A 24,670-nucleotide genomic window follows, 5' to 3' on the forward strand; every position below is an offset into this window, starting at 1 on the left:
ATATATATATATATATATATATATATATATATATATATATATATATATATATATATATATATATATATATATATATATATATATATATATATTATATATATATATATATATATATATATATATATATATATATATATATATATATATATATATATATATATATATATATATATCCCCGATTTGGTCATAGTTAGCGTGTTTATCAACCGATTTTCTTCAAATACCGCTCATCCAAATATTTTATGAATTTCGAACATCTTGCAAAATATCAGCCAAATCGGTTCAGATTTAGATATAGCTCTCATATATATCTTTCGTCCGATTTGACTTATATGGCCACAAAAGCCAGAGTTTACCGTGATTTGCTTCAAATTTTGCACAAGCGGTACGTTTAACGATACTATTGTATGTGCCAAATGTGGTCACAATCGATTCAGATTTAGATATAGCTCCCAGATATATCTTTCGCCCGATATGGACTAATATGGTCCTAAAAGCCAGAGTTTTGACCCAATTTGGTTGAAATTTTGCACAGGGAGTAGATTTAGCATTATAGCTATGCGTGCGAAATTTGGCTGAAATCGATTCAGATTTAGATATAGCTCCCATATATATCTTTCGCCCGATATGCACTTATATGGACCCAGAAGCCAGAGTTTTATCCCGATTAGCTTGAAGTTTTGCACAAGGAGTACAATTGGTAGTATAGTCATGTGTGCCAAATTTGGTTGAAATCGGTTCAGATTTAGATATAGCTTCCATATATATTTTTCGCCCGATATAGACTTATATGGCCCCAGAAGCCAAAGTTTTGACCCAATTTGGTTGAAATTTTGCAGTAGGAGTACAATTAGTAATATAGTCATGTGTGCCAAATTTGATTGAACTCGGTTCAGATTTAGATATAGCTCTCATATATATGTTTTTCTGATTTCGACAAAAATGGTCAAAATACCAACATTTTCCTTGTTAAATCACCACTGCTTAGTCGAAAACTTGTAAAAATGACTCTAATTTTCCTAAACTTCTAATACATATATATCGAGCGATAAATCATAAATAAACCTTCGCGAAGTTTCCTTAAAATTGCTTCAGATTTAAATGTTTCCCATATTTTTTTACTAAAATTGTATTCCACCCTAGTGCATTAGCCAACTTAAATTTTGAGTCTATAGATTTTGTAAAAGTCTATCAAATTCTGTCCAAATCGAGTCATATTTAAATGTATGTATTTGGGACAAACCTTTATATATAGCACCCAACACATTTGAGGGAGTTGATATAATATCGAAAATGTGGATCTACAGAGTGGTGCAGGGTATAATATAGTCGGCTCCGCCCGACTTTAGACTTTCCTTACTTGTTTTTACTGACATTGTGTTTCACTCTAGAGCATTAGCCGACTTAAATTTTTAGTCTATAGGTTTTGAGGAAGTCTATAAAATTCTGTCAAGATCGAGTGATATTTAAATGTATGTATTTGGGACAAACGTTTATATACAGCCCCCAACATATTTGACGGATGTGATATGGTATCGAAAATTTAGATCTACAAAGTGGAGCAGGGTATAAAATAGTCGGCCCCGCCCGACTATATTATTTATTAGACTTTCCTTACTTGTTTACTTTAAGTCTTGGTACCCAAGCAAAAAGAGCGCCCAAAAGAAGTAGTGAAAATGTTCTGTTTTATATCCGGAAGTGATGCAAAATTGGCACAGAAGCGATGAATTTAACATGAGCATGTCATAGGACAGATGTCCACCATTTTAGCAGCCGTTGCCTAGAATTTGCATTACTCTAAAGGTGTAATCCGAATTCAGTGGTTTGGATGTGAATTAAAGAATTATGTAATATTTTGCCAATTAAATTATTTGTATAACTTTTTATGATTTTTAATGCATTCTATCGCTTGTTTGAAAGGTTTGACTTCAAAAATTCGCGATTTTTCTATAATTGATATTGGCTCCTTTTCGACAAAATTAGAATAATTTATACCACTTTATTAATTCTTCTCTGTGGTTAACCTATTTGAAACAAACAAAAAACGTTATAAAAAATTGAATGAAATTAACTTCTTGTGTAGATAAAACAAATAACCTCTTTGGGAGGAAATTTTTCGATGTGCTTTTAAGTTGAGCCTTCAGAAGAATTTCCAAATTTTTTTGCTGGGATATTTTGAGGCCTCGTATTAAAAATTTAATATTGTAATATGTAACGCCGAACATCCTATCGACAATCCTTAAGAAATCGGAGAACTTTTCTTCAACTTCCATTAAAATTCATTTTTCACCTAAGCGGTGGTCTCCCCGTCTAATACCATAAATGTAATTTCGTTACTTCTCCCACTAGTTCTGTAAATTTCAAGTAAATCGTAGGGCAAATGGGAGATCCATCTCCCTGATCAAATCTCGAAAAATGTAAATGTAACAGATATCTCATTTCCATAAAGTCGGTTAAGGGGAATGTCCCGAGGTCCTCCTCCCCGACCAAATATCGACAAATTAGGTACATTATATTAATTTCATAACTCTTAGTTTTTTCACTACACTTTAAAAGACGTCGGATAAATGGGAGGTCCCTTTCCCCGATCAAATCTTGAAAAATATAGTGGCACTCCAACACTTCCCAAACAGAGAACTTATGTCCATATAGTCTGGTTAGGAGAATGTCGCGCTCCCTCGATGGTTTTAATTTAAGGTAATTGAGAGAATAAATTCGTACATTGTAAAATGTCAAGCATGTCGGAGAAATAAAGCCTAATTGTTAAAAAGTCGGACAAAGTGGTGGACCCCTTCCATTCTAAGTATCAAAAAATTAGGTACCCCTATATTAATTTCATTACCTCTCCCACTACTTCTGTAAATTTCAAGTAAAGTGGAAACTCCACCACTTTACATTTAGTTTTTCACTACACTTTAAGAGACGTCGGACAAATGGGTGGTCCCAAATGGGTAGCTCTCCAAGACTTCCCAAATAGAGAACTTATGTCCATATAGTCGGGCTAGGAGAATATCCCGCTCCCTCGATGGTTTTAATTTAAGGTAATTGAGAGAATAAATTCGTACATAGCCTTCCAAGCCAAACGGGTAAAACTGCATTGAGTCGGCTGAGCCTGTTCGGAAAATAATTTATTTGTTCCGTACATATGTTACAATAGATCGATCAATGCTTGCAAGTGAAGCCATACGAAAAACTCATAGCGTAACCAAAATTGTGTCCATTACTTTCTCCCTATCTGCTAATGTGTACATTTATGTGTGTGTGTGTGTGGTTGCCTTGCCAACATTTCCCTCTACCGTATCGTTCTTTAACACAAGATGCTATTCCACTGGCCATCCTTAAGGTTAATTTATCATTTTTAATTGCTTTCAAATGCTATTCTCTTGTCTTGTCATGTCCATATTGAGTCAAGGTCTGTCCAGTATTCAAGACGAAAATTCAAAGGGTCTTCAAGTAGCCTGAAGAAGACCAGTACCAGATTAAAAGGAGCGAAAGTGACCAATTGCCTATATGGCTGTAGACTGAAGTAAATGGTTTCATTCATCTTTGGAATGCTTTGATTTATTACCAAGTGTGTGTGCAGTTTGCACAACGAAACAAAAAAAAGGTAAATCATTGGAATTTTCTGCACACAGTTTGCTATTTAGGCAGCATAGGTTCTGTGCTTGATTGTATTCCAAAAATCTTTGTTAATAAATTAAAGCATTATCCTTTAACATTCTGCTTGAGGTAAACTATGTGCCAATCAAGTGTATGGCAATGTCCCAAAAAGCTACTAAGTCAGGTGCAAATATTTCGCTATCGAGAAGCAAATATGTTTACGGTATATGCCCTAAGAGTATCTAAAGGAAATTATAACTAAGTGTCAAGGAATTTAATGGAGAGTTAGTTCATCGTGTATAGGGAACTTTTGAAGATTCCATACGAATAGTTTTTATATGGAGGGGCAATGTGAATGAGTATTAAGAAAGTGCAAATATAATCACAAACTTTACAGTGAAAACCATCGAAAGCATTTGAATGGTCAAGGATGGGATTAAGCAGCCACTTATTCTTGTTGAAATCTTCGATGAAAGACGGGTTAAATTTTCTTGGTAAAAATGTAGCGATTAAAGTATGTATAATCGTTTATCTAACAGTCTATGTATTCTAATATAGAAATAAAAGCTTGACATTTTCTATAAAAATAACATTTTGACCAAATATTCTATAGAAATACAATTTTGGCAAAATTTTCTATAAAAATAAAAATTTGACAAAATTTTCTGTTGAAATAAAATATTTAACAAAATTTTCTATAGAAATAAAATGTTGACGAAATTTTCTATTGAAATAACATTTTTACAAAATTTTCTATAAAAGTAATATTTTGAAAAAATTTTCTATAGAAATAAAATTTCGATAAAATATTCTACAGAAATTAAATTTTCTAAAGAAATAAAATTTTGATACAATTTTCTGAAGAAATAAAATTTTGACAAAATTTTCTATAAAAATTAAATTGGACACAATTTTCTAAAGAAATAAAACTTTGACAACATTTTCTATATAAATATTTTTTTTTTTTACAAAATCGTCTAAACAAATAAAATTTTCTCTGGGACTAGAATTTGGACAAAACTTTCTGTAGGAATAAAATTTTGAAAAAAATGTCTATAGACACAATTGACACAATTTTCTAAAGAAATACAATTTTGACATTTTATGTAGAAATAACATATTGACAAAATTATCTATGGAAATAAAATTTTGACAAAAATCTTCTATAGACATTAAACTTTGACAAAATTGTCTAAACAAAATTTTGCCAAAAACTTCTAGACATAATTTTCTATAGAAAAAAATGTTGGCAAAATTGTCAATAGAAATAAAATTTAAACAAAATCGTCTAAAAAAATAAAATTAATTTTTTTTGTTATAGAAACAAAATTTTGACAAGAATCTTTATAGAAAAATATGTTGACAAAATTTTCTATAGCAATAAATTTTTGACAAAACTTACTACAGAAATATAATTTTTTACAAAATTTTATGAAGAAATAAAATTTTGACAAAATTTTCTAAAGAAATAAAATTTTGAAAAATTTTTCTGTAGAAATAAAATTTTAGAAAATGTTCAATAGAAATAAAATTTTGACAGTATTTTCTAGAGAAATAAAATTTTGGAAAATTTTTTGTAGAAATAAAATTTTTACAAAATTTTCAATAGAAATAAAATTTTGACATAATTATTTATAAAACAAGTAAGGAAAGTCTAAAGTCGGGCGGGGCCGACTATATTATACCCCGCACCCCTTTGTAGATCTAAATTTTCGATACCATATCACATCCGTCAAAAGTGTTGGGTGCTATATATAAAGGTTTATCCCAAATACATACATTTAAATATCACTCGATCTGGACAGAATTTGATAGACTTCTACAAAATCTATAGACTCAAAATTTAAGTCGGCTAATGCACTAGGGTGGAACACAATGTTAGTAAAACAAATATGGGAAATATTTAAATCTGAAGCAATCTTAAGTTAACTTCAAAAAATTTCATTTATGATTTATCGCTCGATATATATGCATTAGAAGTTTAGGAATATGAGTGTAAATCGGGCGAAAGCTATATATGGGAACTATATCTAAATCTGAACCGATTTCAACCAAATTTGGCACGCATAGCTACAATAGGTTAGGTTAGGTGGCAGCCCGATGTATCAGGCTCACTTAGACTATTCAGTCCATTGTGATACCACATTGGTGAACTTCTCTCTTATCACTGAGTGCTGCCCGATTCCATGTTAAGCTCAATGACAAGGGACCTCATTTTTATAGCCGAGTCCGAACGGCGTTCCACATTGCAGTGAAACCACTTAGAGAAGTTTTGAAACCTTCAGAAATGTCACCAGCATTTCTGAGGTGGGATAATCCACCGCTGAAAAACTTTTTGGTGTTCGGTCGGAGCAGGAATCGAACCCACGACCTTGTGTACGTAAGGCGGGCATGCTAACCATTGCACCACGGTGGCTCCTATTATGCTAATTCTACTCCCTGTGCAAAATTTCAATTAAATCGCAGTAAAAGATTGGCCACTGTGGTCATATGAGTGTAAATCGAGCGAACGATATATATGGGAGCTATATCTAAATCTGAACCGATTTTAATAAAATTTCGCACACTTTACTTTACACTACTAATTGTACTCCTAGTGCAAAATTTCAACCAAATTACCGTAAAACACTGGATTCTGGGGCCATATAAGTCCATATCGGGCGAAATATATATATGTGAGCTATATCTAAATCTGAACCGATTTCAATAAAATTTGGCACACTTGACTACACTACTAATTGTACTCCTAGTGCAAAATTTCAACCAAATTACGGTAAAACTCTGGCTTCTGGGGCCATATAAGTCCATATCGAGCGAAATATATATATGTGAGCTATATCTAAATCTGAACCGATTTCTGCCAAAATCAATAGGGTTCTATTCTGAGCCAAAACATACTTGTGCCAAATTTGAAGTCGATTGGACTAAAACTGCGACCTAGACTTTGATTACAAAAATGTGTTCACGGACAGACGGACATGGTTATATCGACACAGGAGCCCAACCTGAGCATTTTTGCCAAAGACATCATGTGTCTATCTCGTCTCCTTCTGTGTGTTGCAAACATATGCACTAATTTATACGTGTCTGTTCTGGTACACACATGTACAATTTTTGTGTCATAGACCTGAAAAATGTACACGAACATTTCTTTTGTGTAGGCTTAGTGTACAGCCATCGTATGCAAAGTTAGAAGTTTTTATAACAAATAAAAAACAGATTCTGCAACATTAATATGTTTTTTTTTTATAAATATTTGCAAATTTTATTGGGAAAGTCACTTATATATGGCAGAAACCACGATTTTAAAAATCCATCTAAAATTTGAACCGAAATTTCCTCTGATTGGTGTATAAATTTTGGGTTTGTTTTAATCAGCTGATTTTCAGTGTGTTCGAAAGTATAATGTTGCCACAATTTTTAAAAGTTAACACAAAAAAGTTTTAAGCAAAATTATCTTTGATTTTTGTGAATACTATCCGCTTCCTAAACAAATCAAAGGACTTTTTGAAATTATAAGGTAATTAAATTATAACTTTTACAAAATTAATGGGCAAAGAAAAGTGAATTTTACCAAATTTATTGCATGACAAATATGGCATATTCAATTCTGCAAAGTGTTCTTGGTGCCCAAATCACTGAGCAAATTAAAAAAAAAATTGTTTGCAATATTATTGTAAATATTTAAGCAATACAAATGAGAAAAACCTTAACAAAATAGTTAATTATGCCCACTATAATTAAATTTCCTTTTATATATGGACATTACAAACTGTTTGACCAAAATCAAAATAAAAACTTTTCCGCCGTCAAAAACAAAAACGAGAACGACACGGCGATCGTTTGCTCATGAGTAACATTGAGGAGGGATAGAAAAAAAAAAAACAAATCAAAACAGATTTGAAGCATCACGCAATTGTCGCCTTGTTCTTGATAAATTGCTCTTGTCCTTACATTATTCACTGCTAACAAAAATCCGGCAGGCATTTTATGGCTTTGAATTACGCACTTACTTTTAATTTTTTATCTTTATACCGGCAAAATAGGTTTTGTTTATAATTTCTGTCTGCAAATAATATGGCTTGCAGAAAAAATCAGCTGTCACATTTTTCGATTAAAAGTCCGAAAAAAGTGTTCACACGCGTGACTCAGAACAACTAACTTTGTGTGTGGTGTGTAGAAAGTGTATAGTGTATAGTGTACAAAGTGTATAGTGTATAGACCCAGAACAGGCATGATAATACCCTGTTCCACATTGTGGCGCAGGGTATAAAAAATGTGAACAAAATTGCTATAGTAATAAGATTTTGACGAAATTTTCTATAGAAATAAATTTTGACAAAATTTTCCATAGAAATAAAATTTAGACAAAATCTTCTCTAGGAATAAAATTTTCACGAAATTTTTTCTAGAAATAAAATTTTAATAAAAATGTCTATAGAAATAAAATTTTCTATAAAAATTAAATTTTGACAAATTCCTCTATAAAATTGAAATAAGTCAAACTCTTCAAAAATTGACAAAGAAAATTGACAATTTTCTAAAGAAGTAAAACTATGACAAAATTGTGTATAGAAATAAAATTACTTACAAAATTTTCTAAAGAAATAAAATTTTGACCAAATCGTCTAAACAAATAAATTTTTGACAAATTTTTCTCTTTGACTAGAATTTTGACAAAACTTTCTGTAGGAATAAAATTTTGAAAAAATTTTCTATAGACACTATTGACACAATTTTCTAAAGAAATAAAATTTTGACAACATTTTATATAGAAATAAAATTTTGACAAAATTTTCTATAGAAATAAAATTTTGACAAATCATTCTATAGAAATAAAATTTTGACAAAAGTCTTCTATAGACATAAAACTTTGACAAAATTTTCTAAACAAAATTTTTTTCTATAGACATAAAACTTTGTCAAAATTTTCTATAGATATAAAATCTTGGCAAAAATTTCTATAAAAAAAAAATTAGACATAATTTTCTACAGAAAAAAATGTCGACAAAATTGTAGATAGAAATAAAATCTTTACAAAATCGTCTAAACAAATAAAATTTTGAAAAAAATTATAGAAACAAAATTTTGACAAAAATCTTTATAGAAAAAAATGTTTTCTTTAGAAATAAAATCTTGACAATATAGTCTAAATAAATAAAATTTTGAAAAAAAAAATTTATAGCACCAAAATTTGGACAAAAATCTTTATAGAAAAAAAAAATTTTTTGACAAAATTTCTATACAAAACAAATTGACAAAATTGTCGATAGGACTACAATTTTTGCTAAACTCTGAGAATATAATTTTTCTAGGAATAAAATTTTGACAAAAATCTTCTATAGACATAAAAGTTTGACAAAATTGTCTAAACACAATTTTGTCAAAATCTTCTATAGACATAAAACTTTGTCAAAATTTTCTATAGAAATAAAATCTTGGCAAAAAAATCCCAAAAAAAAAAATTAGACATAATTTTCTATAGAAAAAAATGTTGACAAAATTTTCTATAGAAATATAATTTTTTACAAAATTTTATAAAGAAATAAAATTTTGACAAAATTTTCTCTAGGACTACAATTTGGCAAAACTCTAGGAATAAAATTGTGAAAAAAATTTCTATAGACACAATTGACAGAATTTTCTAAAGAAATACAATTTTGAAAAATTTTTCTGTAGAAGTAAAATTTTTACAAAATTTTCTATAGAAATAAAATGTTGACAAAATTATTTATAGAAAAAAAAATTAACAAAATTTGCTATAGTAATAAGATTTTGACGAAATTTTCTATAGAAATAAATTTTTAATAAAAATTCCTATAGAAATAAAATTTTCTATAAAAATTAAATTTTGACAAATTCTTCTATAAAATTGAAATAAGTCAAACTCTTCAAAAATTGACAAAGAAAATTGACAATTTTCTAAAGAAGTAAAACTATGACAAAATAGAAATAAAATTTTGACCAAATCGTCTAAACAAATAAAATTTTGACAAATTTTGCTCTTTGACTAGAATTTTGACAAAACTTTCTGTAGGAATAAAAAAATTTTCTATAGACACTATTGACACAATTTTCTAAAGAAATAACATTTTGACAACATTTTATATAGAAATAAAATTTTAACAAAATTTTCTATAGAAATAAAATTTTGACAAATCTTTCTATAGAAATAAAATTTTGACAAAAATCTTCTATAGACATAAAACTTTGACAATATTATCTAAACAAAATTTTGTCAAAATTTTCTATAGACATAAAACTATGTCAAAATTTTCTATAGATCTAAAATCTTGGCAAAAATTTCTATAAAAAAATTTAGACATAATTTTCTATAGAAAAAAATGTCGACAAAATTGTAGATAGAAATAAAGTCTTTACAAAATCGTCTAAACAAATAAAATTTTGAAAAAAATTATAGAAACAAAATTTTGACAAAAATCTTTATAGAAAAAAATGTTGACAAAATTGTCGATAGAAATTAAATCTTGACAAAATCGTCCAAACAAATAAAATTTTGAAAAAAAAAAACATTTTATTGAAACAAAATTTAGACAAAAATCTTTATAGAAAAAAATGTTGTCAAAATTTTCTATAGAAATAAAATTTTGACAAAATTTTCTCTAGGACTACTCTAGGAATATAATTTTGAAAAAATTTTCTATAGACACAATTGACAGGATTTTCTTAAGAAATTAAATTTTGACAAATTTTTCGGTAGAAATAAAACTTTTACAAAATTTTATATTGAAATAATTTTTTTACAAAATTATCGATTGGTAATTTTGGCTTTATTGGTAACCGTGGTTGAGATTGTATCTGAACAAATGTATAAGCATAGCTTCCTTTCCTATTTGTAATGATTTTGGGATCGGTTGAGGTTTTTCCAATTATTTTATTGTGGTGTAGACTCCAAGCACCATTCAAAGGAATAACATACAGATCTGTCATAACACTGTCTATAGAATTACAAGAGATTGATACTGCAGCTCCCTTGGGTCAACTTCATATGGTATCGAACATGTTATCGAACCACAGTTTCGTCTGATTTATTATCGAAGTAGTCTTCCAATTCACCATCTCCTGATATTTAATCTCCCAGAAATTCCATAGTCGATCTTCTTTTTCTAGCGTGCGAGACACCAAAGAGAGTCTCTAGATCAGGCTCCATATCAAAGAGGTCTGAAGACTATTCATGGGGAGCGTAAAGTATTAATAGCTAGAAGGTTATTTCTACTTAACCAGCACTGAAAAAAGCCTTTTCCGGTTCCAAAGATTTTGTCTTTACACTAATAAGTTTTCTTTGGTAAGTATGCATGTTTGATACAATTATCTTTTAAGTTTAAAATTAGCGTACTTGATTCTAGGAAACAAATAGAAATTTGTTGGTTTTTTATGCATTTTTCTTCAAGTAGTACATGCAATTCTATAAAACCGCTTAAATGACAATTTAAATTTCCCAATTCAGACTCGACTTTCAGTTGAAATTATTCTATGTTTCAAGTAAAAACAGTTTTTAAAATTAAGTATTGGAAGGCATGTCCTATTTGTGAACGTTTTTGTTTTCTTTGTAGTATACAAAAAGTAAATAAATTTAAACAAGTATATACGGCCGTAAGTTCGGCCAGGCCGAAGCTTATGTACCCTCCATCATGGATTGCGTAGAAACTTCTTCTAAACACTGCCATCCACAATCGAATTACTTAAGTTGCGGTAACGCTTGCCGATGGCAAGGCATCTTAAAACCTCCTAACACCATCTTCTAAATTGTATAACAAAATTTTCTATAGAAAGAAAATTTTGACAAAAATTTCTACATAAATAAAATTTTAACAAAATTTTCTATAGAAATAAACTTTTGACAAAATTTTCTGTAGAAATAAAATCTTGGTAGATTATTTTTGGCTCGAGTGGCAACCATGATTATGAACCGAATAAAATTTGAACAAAATTTTCTATAGAAATAAAATTTTGACAAAATTTTCTATAGAAATAAACTTTTGACAATGATGAAAATTTTATTATGAACCGAATAATACTTTAACAAAATTTTCTCTAGAAATAAAATTTTGACAAAATTTTCTATAGAAATAAAATTTTGACAAAATTTTCTATAGAAAAAAATTTGGTATATTATTTTTGGCTCTAGTGGCAACCATGATTATGGACCGATATGGACCAATTTTTGTGTGATTGGACCAATTTTGGTATGGTTGTTAGCGACCATATACTAACACCACGTTCCTAATTTGAACCGGATCGGATGAATTTTGCTCCTCCAAGAGGCTCCGGAGGTCAAATCTGGAGAACGTTTTATATGGGGGCTATATATAATTATGGACCGATATGGACCAATTCTGGCACGGTTGTTAAAGATCATATACTAACACCATCTTCCAAATTACAACCGGATTGGATGAAATTTGCTTCTCTTGGAGACTTCGCAAGCCAAATCTGGGGACCGTTTTATATGGGGGCTATATATAATTATGAACCGATGTGGACCAATTTTTGCATGGTTGTTAGAGACCATATACCAATATCATGTACCAAATTTCAGGTGGATCGGATGAAATTTGCTTCTTTTTGAGGCTCCGCAACCCAAATCTGGAGATCGGTTTATATGGGGGCTATATATAATTATGGACCGATGTGGACCAATTTTTGCGTGGTTGGTAGAGACCATATACTAACAGCATGTACCATATTTCAGCCGGATCGGATGAAATTTGCTTCTCTTTTAGGCTCCACAAGACAAATCTGGGGATCGGTTTATATGGGGGCTATATATAATTATGGACCGATGGGAACCAATTTTTGCATGGGTGTTAGAGACCATATACCAACATCATGTACCAAATTTCAACCGGATCGGATGAAATTTGCTTCTCTTTTAGGCTCCGCAAGCCAAATCTGGGGATCGGTTTATATGGGGGCTATATATAATTATGGACCGATGTGGACCAATTTTTGCATGGTTGGTAGATACCATATACTAACAGCATGTACCAAATTTCTTCCCGATCGGATGAAATTTGCTTCTCTTAGAGCAATCGCAAGCCAAATTTGGGGGTCCGTTTATATGGGGGCTATACGTAAAAGTGGACCGATATGGACCAATTTTCGCATGGTTGTTAGAGACCATATACCAACACCATGTACCAAATTTCAGCCTGATCGGATGAAATTTGCTTCTTTTAGAGCAATCGCAAGCCAAATTTGGGGGTCCGTTAATATGGGGGCTATACGTAAAAGTGGACCGATATGGACCAATTTTTGCATGGTTGTTAGAGACCATATACCAACACCATATACCAAATTTCAGCCGGATCGGATGAAATATGCTTCTGTTAGAGGCTCTACAAGCCAAATCTGAGGGTCCCTTTATATGGGGGCTAAACGTAAAAGTGGACCGATATGGCCCATTTTCAATACCATCCGACCTACATCGATAACAACTACTTGTGCCAAGTTTCAAGTCGATAGCTTGTTTCGTTCGGAAGTTAGCGTGATTTCAACAGACGGACGGACGGACATGCTTAGATCGACTCAGAATTTCACCACGACCCAGAATATATATACTTTATGGGGTCTTAGAGCAATATTTCGATGTGTTACAAACGGAATGACAAAGTTAATATACCCCCATCCTATGATGGAGGGTATAAAAAGATTGAAGAATTTTTCTCAATTATTAATTCCAAGTTGACCATAGTCAAACAAAACTCTATTTCATGGAAAGATATCTAGTCGATTTCATTGAAAAGTTTATCGACTTTTGGACAAGGTAAAAAACTTTGTAGCAGATAAATGCATCTTTGCCCTCGTATTTCAGTCTTTGGCTTCAAGAAAATATTTTTTCAGAATATACTTTTTGTCTTAGATTACAATGGCTTACAAATGGAATCGAAAACTTGGAATTGTAAAATTCTTTCCCTTCTTATGGTGATTACTGTACCAATTCATTGTGAAGTAATATCTCGATCAATATTCATTGGCCTATGACCCATATATCAGTGTCACGCTGTTGACATATGGTATTTACCCCAATGAGATATTTCCAATATTAGATACAAACAAATAAAAATAAAACTGAAAAAGAGTTCAAAAATTTGACACAAAAGGATTTTCACACCTTAAGATGACATCCATTTATATCCTTTCGATTATCAGAATACCATGATTATTACAAATAAATCTTCTACATTGTAAAATCTTTGATGCTTAGGATGTTAGTCGCATTTGTCTACATTTTGGTAACCCATTATTCTATTCCATAATAGAAGATAGTCATACATCATGAGATAAGGTCAATTAGAAGAAGAGGATGCATGCACGTATCCAAGATGCTGTGAACCATGGAACTGATATCCTTAAGTGTAGGTTGGCAACCATTTCACCTTTATTGTTATCATCTGTACTAGCTGACATGGAATGGACCTATATATCTTCTCTATAAAGCATGGTTGGTTGTGTGCCTGGAGTTTGCTTTCCTATGTGAATATCTTAGACAATTGTCTATAGAATATATTACCCGACTAACAGTAGGGAGGCTTAAGAAACAAATATACTAACTTGAAATTGATAAAAATAAAAGAACAGTAAGGAAGAAGAGCCTAATTAGTAGTTAATTATTCGCAACACTATAATAACATATAAGTGGCAAAATTGGTTTTCTATTCTGCTTTTAGCTCATCCAAATATCGATTTTCGGCTACATAAAGTACAGTGAGATTACACAGTCTTTGTATCCAGGGACATCGAGATATTGGCCTCAAATCCCATAAAGTATATGTGACTATATATACTGGTCTTCTGAGACGATCTAGCAATGTCCGTCCGTTGAAACAATCTATCGTCTTGAGTTTTGGCCCAAGTAGTAGTTGTTCATGCAGGTCGGATTGCAAATGAGACATATCAGGACCCCTTTGAATTTAGTACCTTATAAACACATGCCCATATTTGCATTCTTGAGCTATATGCAAGAATAAATTTCATGGGATCCGGTTGAATTTAGGTGTACGTTGTTCGATATTGGTCAGTAATTATGTATACCCCCATCTCCAATATTTGGAATCGTAAATCGCAAGAATTTATTTTTCTTGTAACGAAAAATATAGAGATACTCTCGGACGCCAATAGAATTTTAATTTGAACTCATTAAAGAGAACTATATAACCAAGATTTAAGTTTATAAGTTTCAGGACTAAGAAATTATGGCTACTCTAGCTAAGTCTCACACCCTCACACTAAACTATTCTCATTTCATCGATTTAACAGTGAATTCGTTGAAAATAAGTTCAAAAAGCATACACCTTATGAGAGCGATATTATTCCTATTATAGACTCTGGGGTATCTTATCTATCGCTACAACTAAAGGCTCAACATCCTAAGGTTTGGATAATAACATATCTCAAACTCCATGCTCAAAAACTTACCTCCAGTTGCAATTACTTTGCTAACCAACATCCCAGCAAAAAAATGTGGAAGTTCTTCTAAAGGCACAACTTAAAAAGAACTTTCAAAAATGCTCTCCCAAAGATGTTATTTATTTTAACTGCACAGGAAGTTCATTTGAGTCAATTTGTTTATAACTCGCTTTTTTCATATCTTTAATGGGAAATTTATTTTGTTTTGTTTCAAATAGGTTAAAAACAGATTAAGAATTAATAAAATGGTACAAATTATTTAAATTTAGCCGAAAAAATTGTAAATCCTTTCTAGAAAAAATGCGAACTTTTGAAAATATTTGTTGGCTAACGTTCCAGACAAGCGTTATAATAAATTAAAAATCATAAAAATTTTTAAAAAAATATTTATTTGTCAAAATATCACAAAATTTTTTAATTCACATCCAAAACACTGAATTCGCCTCACACTTTAAGAAGTAATGCAAATTCAGTTCAGCGGCTGTTGAAATGATGGACATCCATCCTATGACAAGCCCATGTTAAATTCATCGCTTCTGCGTCAATTTGGCACCACTTCCGGATCCAAAATGAACATTTTCACTACTTTTTTGGCGACGCTTTTTTTGCTGGGATATTCAATAGATGTCTTTTTATACCCTCCACCATAGGATGGGGGTATTTTAACTTTGTCATTCCGTTTGTAACACATCGAAATATTGCTCTAAGACCCCATAAAGTATATATATTCTGGGTCGTGCTGAAATTCTGAGTCGATCTGAGTATGTCCGTCCGTCCGTCTGATGAAATCACGCTCCGAAGCCCCTTGGAAAAGCAAAATTCATCCGATTCGATTGAAATTCGGTTGAAATTTGATACGTGATGTTAATATATGGTATCCAACAACCATGCAGGAATTGGTTCATATCAGTCCATAATTATATATAGCCCCCATATAAACCGATCCCCAGATTTGACCTCCGGTGCCTTTTGGAAAAGTACAATTTATCCGATCTGGTTAAAATTTGGTACGTGGTGGTAGTATACGATATTTAACAACCATGCCAAAAATGGTCCATATCAGTCCATAATCATATATAGCCCCCACATAAACCGATCTCGAGGTTTGTTTTTGGAGCCTCTTGGAGGAGCAAATTTCATCCGAGTCACTTGAAATTTGGTACGTTGTGCTAGTATATGACCGTTAACAGACATGCCTAACTAGCTCCATATCAGTCTATATTTATATATAGCCCTCAGATAAATCGATCCCCAATCACACAAAAATTGGTCCATATCAAGTTCATAATTATATATAGCCCCCATATTTCAATTCTGGCTTTCTACGTACCGTGCAAAAGTCCATATCGATTCGTAATTATTTGTAGACGTACCTATACATACCTTTTTTGTCTAATATATACCACGTATGGACTAACTCACAAAAACGATGTTAAGAAGTTTTAAGATACCACAACCCAAGTAATTCGATTGTGGATGACAGTCTTTCGTAGAAGTTTCTACGCAATCCATGGTGGAGGGTACATAAGATTAGGGCTGGACGAACTTACGTCCGTATATACTTGTTATCAATTATTTTCAAAAATCGTTCAAAAGAGCTAAAGTTTCCTCAATTCAAAAAGCGAATAAGTCTGTGACCACTGCTAGCAGCTATAGATCTATTAGTCTTTTAAGCACTGCTGGGTACATGAGATTTATTATATGATGACCAAAAAACCAAGATAATGACATAAGTATTATACACTGCAAATGTATGCCAAATACATCACAGTTTACGACGGACCCGGTAGTGACTTCTTGCAGATATATTCTGCGAAAATATTATCATGTCAAAAAGACTTAGTATTTTTTGGGATTATGGCAGCTTTTTATGTATTATCATTCTCAGCCCAATCGCATATGCTTGTTGATTTTCAAAAGTGTTTTCTATCCAGCCCTAAAATTCTTGATTTATTAAGAAAACAAAAGCGGATAAATATTTCTCTGAATTTTGCTTACAAATATCAAATATTTTCTGAGAATAATTTAGCCCTATTTAATGTGTACGTAATCTATTGAATCTGATTACAATTTGAGGTGAGCTAAACATCAAACGTGGGGTTAAAACTCATTACAAGACTCATACTTGGTATTTACTTATATTTATTCCCTCTAAGTAATGTGATTCCAAGAAAAGAGTATGTATGCAAAACTAAAGGAATGAGGTGTTATAATCTCCAGCACTCAAAGATATTTATAAGTCATAAGACATACATATGTTGTGTCTAATGTCAAACATACATTCACGCCATTATCATGTATTAAGATCTTATTGAACTAGCATACAAACGTCTGCCAACGTATATTCATCATATGGGGCTAAGGGTGTTATTCGTATCCTATAAGTTCTTAGAAAAGCAAACAACTATCCTTGTATTGTATTATATGAGGCATGAATATAGAAGTAATATAAAATTATACGGATAATTTGTAAAATTTACATGTCATTAGAAAATTTAATAAAAAAAATAATTTCAATAGAAAATTTTGTCAAAAAATTTTTTTCTATAAAAAAAATTGTAAAAATTTTATTTCTATAGAAAATTTGGCAAAAAGTTTATTTCTAAAGAAAAGTTTGTCAAAACTTTATTGCTATAGAAAAGATTGTCAAAATTTCATTTATATAGAAAATTTTATTTCAATAGAAAATTTTGTCAAAATTTATTATATTTTACTACTAAAGGGAATGTGTTAAAATTTTATTTCTACGGAAAAAATACTGATATTCTGTTTCTATAGAAAACTTTATAGAAATTTAATTTCTATAGAAAATTTTATCAAAATTTTAATCATGTAGAAAATGTTTTCAAAATTTTATTTTTAAAATTTTTTGTCAAATTTTCATGCCAGTAGAAAATTTTATAAAAAATCAATAGAAAATTTTGTCAAAATTTTTTTCTATAAAAAATGTTGTTAAATTTTTATTTTTATAGAAAATTTTGTTAAAATTTTATTCCTGTAGAAAATGTTGTCAAAATTTTATTCCTGTAGAAAATGTTGTCAAAATTTTATTCTTTAAAAAATTTTTATCAAATTTTCATGTCAGTAGAAAATTTTATTTCTATAGACAATTTTGTCAATATTTTATTTCTATAAAAAATTTTGTCAAAATTTTATTTCTATAGAAAATTTTGTCAAAATTTTATTTCTATAGAAAATGTTGACAAAATTTTATTTCTATAGAAAATTTTGCCAAAATTTTATTTCTATAGGAATTTTTATAAAAATTTTATTTCTATAGAAAATTTTGTCAAAATTTTATTTCTATAGAAAATTTTGTCAAAATTTTATTTCTATAGAAAATTTTGTCAAAATTTTATTTCTATAGAAAATTTTGTCAAAATTTTATTTCTATAGAAAATTTTGTCAAAATTTTATTTCTATAGGAAATTTTATCAAAATTTTATTTCTATAGAAAATTTTGTCAAAATTTTATTGCTATAGAAAATTGTGTCAAAATTTTATTTCTATAAAAATTTTGTAAAAAATTTATTTATATAGAAAGTTTTGTCAAAATTTTATTTCTATGGGAAATTTTATCAAAATTTTATTTCTATAGAAAATTTTGTCAAAATTTTATTGCTATAGAAAATTGTGTCAAAATTTTATTTCTATGGAAAATTTTATCAAAACTTTATTTCTATAGAAAATTTTTCCAATTTATTTCTAGAATAGAAAGTTTTGTCAAAAATTTTATTTCTATAGAAAATTTTGTCAAAATTTTATTTCTATAGAAAATTGTGTCAAAATTTTATTTCTATAGAAACTGTTGTAAAAATTTAATTTAAATAGAAAGTTTTGTCAAAATTTTATTTCTATAGGAAATTTTATCAAAATTTTATTTCTATAGAAAATTTTGTCAAAATTTTATTTCTATAGGAAATTTTATCAAAATTTTATTTCTATAGAAAATTTTGTGAAGATTTTATTTATATAGAAAGTTTTATTTCTATGGAAAAATTTTGCCAAAATTTTATTTCTATAGAAAATTTTGTGAAAATTTTATTTATATAGAAAATTTTATTTCTGTGGAAAAATTTTGCCAAAATTTTATTTCTATAGAAAATTTTGCCAAAAAGTTTATTTCTAAAGAAAATTTTGTTAAAGTTTTATTTCTATAGAAAATTTTGTCAAAATTTTATTTCTATAGGAAATTTTATCAAAATTTTATTTCTATAGAAAATTTTTTCAAAATTTTTTTTCTATAGAAAGTTTTGTCAAAATTTTATTTCTATAGAAAATTTTATCAAAACTTTATTTCTATAGAAAATTTTGTCAATTTATTTCTATTGAAAATTTTGTCAAAATTTTATTGCTATAGAAAATTGTGTCAAAATTTTATTTCTATAGAAAATTTTGTCAAAATTTTATTTTAATAGAAAATTTTGTCAAAATTTTATTTCTATAAAAAATTTTGTCAAAATTTTATTTCTATAGAAAATTTTGTCAAAGTTAAAAAAATTGTAAGAATTTTATTTTAATAGAAAATTTTGTCAAAATATTATTTCTATAGAAAAGTTTTTCAAAAAGTTTATTTCTATAGAAAAGTTTGTGAAAATTTTATTTCTATAGAAAATTTTGTCAAAATTTTATTTCTATTTTATTTCTGAAGAAATAAAAAATTTTATTTCTGAAGAAATAAAAAATTTTATTTCTGAAGAAATAAAAAATTTTATTTCTATAAAAAATTTTGTCAAAATTTTATTTGTATAAAATATTTTTTCAAAATTTTATTTCTATAGAAAATTTTGTAAAAATTTTATTTCTATAGAAAATTTTGTCAAAAAATTTATTTCTATAGAAAAGTTTTTCAAAAAGTTTATTTCTATAGAAAAGTTTCTCAAAAAGTTTATTTCTGTAGAAAAGTTTGTGAAAATTTTATTTCTATAGAAAATTTTGTCAAAATTTTATTTCTGAAGAAATATAACTTCAACAAATTTTTCTGTAGAAATAAAACTATTTCTATAGAAATAATGCAAATTATCTGTGGAGAGAAAAAAATGCGATGTTAATATATGCCCTCTTACAATTATACAAAAAATGATCCATATCGGTCCATACAAATATATATTTATTTATTTATTTACACGGCTAATAGCAGCCGGGACATTACAAAATATAACAATTCAATTAAATATAATTATATATTACAATTGGGCCAGAAGGGACCCTATAGGTCAGTAAGGATCACAGCGAGTCGGAAGGGACTCCAAGTTAGTTAGTCGAGATGGGTCAGGAGGGACCCCGTTGAGCCAGTAAGGGCTCCGCGGAACTCGATAGGGTTCAACATATATCAACAAATGGGTCAGAGGGGACTCCATATACTCCGTTGAGCGAAAAAGGCTTAAAGTTCCAGAAGTCAGAGTATGGGCGCACCGTGTGTTTTAGAAATGAGCCAGAAAGGACCCTCCGAGCCTTTAGGCCAGTAAGTGCCACCGTATTATAGGGACTCCCGCCGTTAGATGAATAAAGCAGGCTCCAATGTATACCTGAAAATTAGAAGGCGACAACCAACAATATAGCCTCCATTTAAACCGAATCCCAGATTTGCCTTGCGGTGCCTCTTGGAAGAGCAAATTATATTCTATCCGTTTGAAATTTTGTACGCGATGTTAGTATATACAAACATTTTTTCATACAGGTTCATAATTGTATATAGTCGCCATATAAACCGATCCCCAAGGTTGCCAAATTTCAAATGATCCGGTTAATATGTGGCCATATAAATACCATGCGAAAATTGGTTAATCGGTTTATGATTATAAACTCATCTATATAAAATGATCTAAAGTGAGAACTACGGAATTTAGAAATTTGGGCAAATAAGCGTGAACATTATTTTAACCTTGGGGTAAGTAACGGGTGAATATTGCAATTAAGTGCGAGATATATGTATGTGGGTTTTATTTTAATATGAATCTATATTAAGTTGTAATATACAAACAAATTGAAGCTAATGCAAATGATATATGGTAAATATATATATTAATGGCGGCAGAGGTTTGAAAAAAAAAAAAACGCTATAGCTTTTATGCAAAACGAATACTACTGTTAAGTAGACGCTTAGCCTTTTTTAGCACTTTTTTTGCACACATTTACACTGCAATGCAGATGCACTAGTACTTACTATTACAGTTGAAATGAATGAGGTAAGACTTCAAGTGTACGCGTGTGTATGTGTGAATTTGCCTTGTGTGTTACAATGCTAATGCCATTTAATGTGCTCTTCAGTTAAAGCAGGAGCAAAAAACGAAAAACACACACACACACACATACAACAACACGGGCTAACTTTTTTCTACTTTTAATTAATGCAGATAGTTTCACTTTTCATTTGTGAATCTCACATTTTCGCACAATTCAGCATTAAGAACAGTAAAAGTGCTTTATTATCCAAATTGATACAACGATTGTGCCCTGCTTCATGAATTCTATTGACACTTTTCCTCTCAATGCTTTCAAATGAAACAATGAAACAAAGCTTACAACTTCTCCTTTCTGAATGTCTCAAAGAAATACACAATTCTTTTATTTCATTGATATACCGCACATAAAGTCGACCTGTAACTTCTGGCCATGTTTCTTTTTTTTTAATCATCGCTTTTTATTTGATTGTATGAAACTAAAGTGAATAAAGCAGAAGTTATAATTTCGAGGTAAACCTGCATTGACAATGAATTTCCGAAAAAATGGGTTTCTAGCACAATCCCATGGAATGCTATTTCAATTGTCTATAAAATGTAAAGTATGAGAGAAATAATTAAGAATGGCATTGAGTTCCTTTGGTCGAACATAGGATATTACTTGGCCTGAGTACAAGGGATTTTGGAGATTTGTACAAAATTTGGAAAATGGAATAAAAGTGCTGCCTTTTATTTGGCGGGATTTGGCAACCGTAGTGTTGCAATCTGCCAACTGATATTTTTTGAGGTTATACGTACTCAGAATGATATGACATACGACCATCCAAAAAATGGAATTTTATCGTGAACACTTTCTTGTGATTATTTTGTATAACTTTCGACGTGGATTTAATCAACAACATTCAGCATCGATGAACTTAATTCAATTTTTGTTGATGAAGCTTTTTTAAAGATCAGTATTTTTCGATGATAACAGGTTGGCTGATAAGCCCCGGTCTTGCAAAAAAAAAAACACATTTTTTTGTCAAAATTCGTTTTTATTATTCAACATAGTTCCCTTCAAGAGCGATACAACGATTATAACGACCTTCCAATTTTTTGATACCATTTAGGTAGTACTCCTTCAGATTTGCCTCAAAGTAGGCATCAGTTTCGGCGATCACCTCTTCATTGCAGCCAAATTTTTTCCCTGCGAGCATCCTTTTGAAGTCTGAGAACAAGAAGAAATCGTTGAGGGCCAGATCTGGAAAATACGGTGGGTGGGGAAGCAATTCGAAGCCCAATTCATGAATTTTTACCATCGTTCTCAATGACTTGTGGCACGGTGCGTTGTCTTGGTGGAACAACACTTTTTCTTCTTCATATGGGGCCGTTTTGCCGCGATTTCGACCTTCAAACGCTCCAATAACGCCATATAATAGTCACTGTTGATGGTTTTTCTCTTCTCAAGATAATCGATACAAATTATTCCATGCGCATCCCAAAAAACAGAGGCCATTACTTTGCCAGCGGACTTTTGAGTCTTTCCACGCTTCGGAGACGGTTCACCGGTCGCTGTCCACTCAGCCGACTGTCGATTGGACTCAGGAGGGTAGTGACGGAGCCATGTTTCATTCATTGTCACATATCGACGGAAAAACTCGGGTGTATTACGAGTTAACAGCTGCAAACACCGCTCAGAATCATCAACACGTTGTTGTTTTTGGTCAAATGTGAGCCCGCGCAGCACCCATTTTGCACAGAGCTTCCGCATATCCAAATATTGTCGAATGATATGACCAACACGTTCCTTTGATATCTTTAAGGCCTCTGCTATCTCGATCAACTTCATTTTACGGTCATTAAAAATCAGTTTGTGGATGTTTTTGATGTTTTCGTCGGTAACCACCTCTTTCGGGCGTCCACTGCGTTCACCGTCCACCGTGCTCAATTCACCACGTTTGAATTTTGCATACCAATCAATTATTGTTGATTTCCCTGGGGCAGAGTCCGGAAACTCATTATCAAGCCAAGTTTTTGCTTTCACCGTATTTTTTCCTTTCAGAAAACAGTATTTTATCAAACGACGAAATTCCTTTTTTTCCATTTTTTTCACAATAACAAAAGTTGATTCACAAAAGACGCTCTATTTCACAAACTAATTGACTTACAGACGTCAAATTTTGACACGAATCATTTGAATGTTGGTACTATATAAAAATAATATGCATTTAATACTAGCGACGCCATCTATGTGTCAGACTGGAGACTTATCAGCCAACCTGTTATGGTGAATTCAACCAAGGTCGTAGCTCACTCCAAGACGAATTTCGTTGTTGCGGAAACCATAGACGCTGGGTGCCAGATGTTATTGCAAGATTGTCATGTGATCTACCGTGAGATTGAGACAACCTTAGGTATTAGTGGGAGCAGCATACATTCAATATTAAATATCTTACCGTCAAACAAATTTGTTCGCATTGGATTCCAAACAATTTGTCAATCGCTCAATAAAATGCTTGTGCAGACTGGCCGAAAAAAAATTGGACATGCCGCAACCGTACCACTTGAAGAACGCAGAACCGCCAAAGACGAATCACTCTTTATGAAAACAATGCGAGAAAATTTTGTCAAATTTTTATTTCTATAGAAAATTTTGTCAAAATTTTATTTCTGTAGAAAATTTTGTCAAAATTTCATTCCTATAGAAAATGTTGTCAATATTTTATTTCTATAGAAAATTTTGTCAAATGTTTATTTCTACCGAAAATGTTGTCAATATTTTATTTCTATGGAAAATTTTGTTAAAATTTAATTTCATTCGTTTTGTTTGTTATTGTTGGTTTCTCTTCAATCATTATTGTTGTTTTTGATTTCAGTTTAAAACCATGCATTGACAAAACTACAAGTGTAGCTTAAGCAACACTACGCAAAAAAAAAAGTATATACGGCCGTAAGTTCGGCCAGGCCGAAGCTTATGTACCCTCCACCATGGATTGCGTAGAAACTTCTATTGAAGACTGTCATCCATAATCGAATTACTTGGGTTGCGGTAACACTTGCCGATGGCAAGGTATCTTAAAACTTCCTAACACCGTAATATATACCACATAGTCCATACGTGGTATATATTAAACTAAAAAGGCCGATTAAATACGTATATAATTAAGTTTAAAGTTTCTATAGAAATAAAATTTTGACAAAATAAAATTTTGACAAAATTTTCTATAAAAGTAAAATATGGAAAAAAATTTCTATAGAAATAAAATTTGGAAAAAAATTTCTATTTTGACAATATATTCTTTAGAAATAAAATTTTGACAAAATTTTCTACAGAAATAAAATTTTGACAAAATTTTCTACAGAAATAAAATTTTGACAAAATTTTCTATAGAAATAACATTTTGACAAAATTTTCTATAGAAATAACATTTTGACAATGTTTTCTATAAAAATAAAATTTTGGTAAATTATTTTTG

This window comes from Haematobia irritans, chromosome 1 (assembly GCF_050003625.1).
Source record: "Haematobia irritans isolate KBUSLIRL chromosome 1, ASM5000362v1, whole genome shotgun sequence".
In the NCBI taxonomy this organism is placed as follows: Eukaryota; Metazoa; Arthropoda; class Insecta; order Diptera; family Muscidae; genus Haematobia; species Haematobia irritans.